Below are 3,223 nucleotides of genomic sequence, written 5' to 3' on the forward strand. Positions count from 1 at the left end.
GGGGTGGGTTTGCAGGAAGGGGTGAGGGGTGCCGTCTTTGGGACAGAGTTTGGATGCAGGCTCTGGGCTGGGGATTGGGGTGTAGGAAGGGGTGAGGGGTGTGTGGGAAGGGTGAGTATGTGTCCGTGGATGAGGGCTCTTGCTGGGGCTCAGGGCATCGGAGAGGCTCGTGGCTAGGGGGGAAGGGCATGGTAAGGGCAGCCTGCCTTGCCATTTGTGGATGGCAGGCGCTAGGACCCTGGGGCAGCATACACCTCACAGACTGACCCGGGGCAGCATACACCTCACAGACTGACCCTGGTGCCTAGTGACTGCAGTCTGTGTGTGTCCTGCTGTTGATCCTGCCCCCAAGTCTGTACCCTGGTAATGGAGGCTGTCCTATGCAATTAAAAAAACCCTCCCCCCCTTCACACAAAGTCTTCTGACAAGGAAAACGTGACGGAAACAGTGAATAACAACAAACTACTCTTAATACTCAACTACACGGTGGGGGGATGAAACTTGGATTTGGGACTGGGTGATCCAGGAAGGGAAGCACTTCTCAAAATTTATGGCATGAGAGCTGTTTGGTACATGAGCGCTCTGCTGGGGTGGAGTGACAGTTTTCACGGCCCCTAGCGCCCCTCCTTCTTGTGATTTTGGGTGAGGGGGGGACAGGACTTTGTGGCGGGGGAGGGCGGTTGCAGATACAGTTCAGGGGGGCTCTCTCCTCCTGCCTGCGGTCCTGCAGAACATCTACAAGGCGCCGGAGCGTGTCCGTTTGCTCCCTCATTAGCCCAAGCAGCGTTTGTGTCGCCTGCTGGTCTTCCTGCCACCACCTGTCCTCCCGTTCTCTGTGTGAGCGCTGCTGCTGAGAGAGGGTCTCCCTCCACTGGCTCTGCTGTGCCGCCTCGGCTCTGGAGCAAGCCATCAGTTCCGAGAACATGTCGTCCCTAGTCTTTTTCTTTCGCCGCCTAATCTGCGCCAGCCTCTGTGAGGGGGAAGCCGGGGCAGTTCATGAAAGAGCCGCAGCTGTGTGATGGGAAAAAGGAAGTGATTTCCTTGAAAAGATACATGTTTGCGAACACTGAACACAGTCTAGTCAGTTTCTGTGAACAAGACCATACAGGGCACCTAGTCTCATGAGCTCTCAGGAAAAGTTCGAGATTTCGGAATACGCTTTCATTGGCTGCGGTCGTGCACAGGAGATCGGACAAGCGGTGCGGTACAGCTGAATCTGTGTAGCAGCCAGGCCTGGTAAGCACTACACTATAGGCTGCTTAACAGTTAATGGATAGCTGTGCCCTCCCGCTGAAGGCAATCTGGAAAGCATAAAGTCTGACCCTGTTCCAGCCCCTCGCGGCTGTGCCCGGGAAAGATCACTGTATGCTTTTCCTCTGCGGCCTCCAACACGTGGCTGTTAAACGAAGGTCATTGCTATGCAAAGTAAAAGTCAAGCATTCACAATAGTAACAGTACACTAATTGCCCTAATTAGATGCAGCAGTCGCCGAACGAGATTACCCTGAGGCGGGTCACTCGGAGAGAGAGAGAGAGGATGCTGCGAGAATCCCTGCACAGACCAGGACCGTATGCTGCCATGCTGGTGGAGGCAATGATTCCGCTGTACATTAGGATGGCCTGGCGCGGAAGAGTGTGCTTCCACGGAGCACCAAATAAGGCACCTCTCCCCAGGAACCTCCTGCGGAGACTTTTTGAGCTGCTCTATGAGAGCTTCGTGGAAGTGTCCCAGGAGGATTTCTGTTCCATCCCTATATGTGTGGACCTTCTTTTTATAAAGTTTTATAGGGAAAAGTTTTTATATAGTTTTTATACATTTTTTATTCCTGTTTTTTAAAAAATAAATGTTTCCATGTTTATAGCACTTACCGACTGATCCTTCCCCTGATTCTGAGTCCGGGTTAACGGCCGGGGAGGGTTGGTAGGGGATCTCTGTGAGGGTGATGAAGAGATCCTGGCTGTCGGGAAAAGCGGTATTGTAAGCGCTGTCGCCTGCGTCGTCCTCCACAAACCCTTCCTCATCTTCCCCATCGGCGAACATCGCCAAGGAACTGCCCGTCGACACTATGCCATCCTCAGAGTCCACGGTCACTGGTGGGGCAGTGGTGGCAGACCCACCTAGAATGGCATGCAGTGCCTCGTAGAAGCGGCATGTCTGGGGCTGGGCTCCGGAGCGTCCGTTTGCCGCTCTGACTTTTTGGTAGCCTTGTTTCAGGTCCTTGATTTTCACGCGGCACTGCGTTGTATCCCGGCTGTATCCTCTGAGTGCCATGGCTTTGGAGACCTTCTCGTAGGTCTTTGCATTCCGTTTGTTGGAGCGCAGCTCCGAAAGCACAGACTCCTCACCCCACACAGCGATCAGATCCAGGACTTCCCAGTCTGTCCATGCTGGGGACCTCTTTCTATTCTGGGATTGCATGGACTCCTCTGCTGGAGAGCTCTGCATCGTTGCAGGTGCTGCTGAGCTCGCCCCGATGTCCAACCAGGACATCAGATTCAAAGTGCCCAGACAGGAAAAGGAATTCAAATTTTCCTGGGTCGTTTCCTGTGTGGCTGGTCAGAGAATCCAAGCTTGGACTGCTGTCCAGAGCGTCAACAGAGTGGTGCACTGTGGGATAGCTCCCGGAGCTACTAAGTTCGATTTGCATCCACACATAGCCTAATTCGAGATAGCCATGTCGAATTTAGCGCTACTCCCCTCGTCGGGGTGGAGTACCGAATTCGAACTAAAGAGCCCTCTAGGTCGAATTAAACAGCTTCCTGGTGTGGACGGTTGAGCGGTTAATTCGAATTAACGCTGCTAAATTCGATTCAAAGTCCTAGTGTAGACCAGGCCTTAGTGTTAGATCTATCTTTATGGAATCTGTTTTTGATAGCAAAGTTAATGACATCAACAAAAAAAGAATTATGAGATCTGAGGTTCAGAACATTGTGTATTAACTCAAAAGTTATCAATGCCATGATGCCATAATTTTTTCGCTTTATTCATTTTCATGTGCCTTTAATTTTGGGTCCTTGTCTATGCATTGTGTCCCTTATAGACCTCATTATATTGAGATGCCATATATATGGGTCAATAGCACCTTCTGCTGTAAGCTTTGCCCTACATTTTCAAAAGTGACTAAAGGGTTGCAGGTGCCTCATTTGTAGCCTGATTTTCAGAGGGTGGATGCATAGCTCCTTTTGCAAAATCACTTTTGGGTGTTACAAGTTGTGCAGACAAA

This window comes from Mauremys mutica, chromosome 2 (genome assembly GCF_020497125.1).
Source record: "Mauremys mutica isolate MM-2020 ecotype Southern chromosome 2, ASM2049712v1, whole genome shotgun sequence".
NCBI lineage: Eukaryota > Metazoa > Chordata > Testudines > Geoemydidae > Mauremys > Mauremys mutica.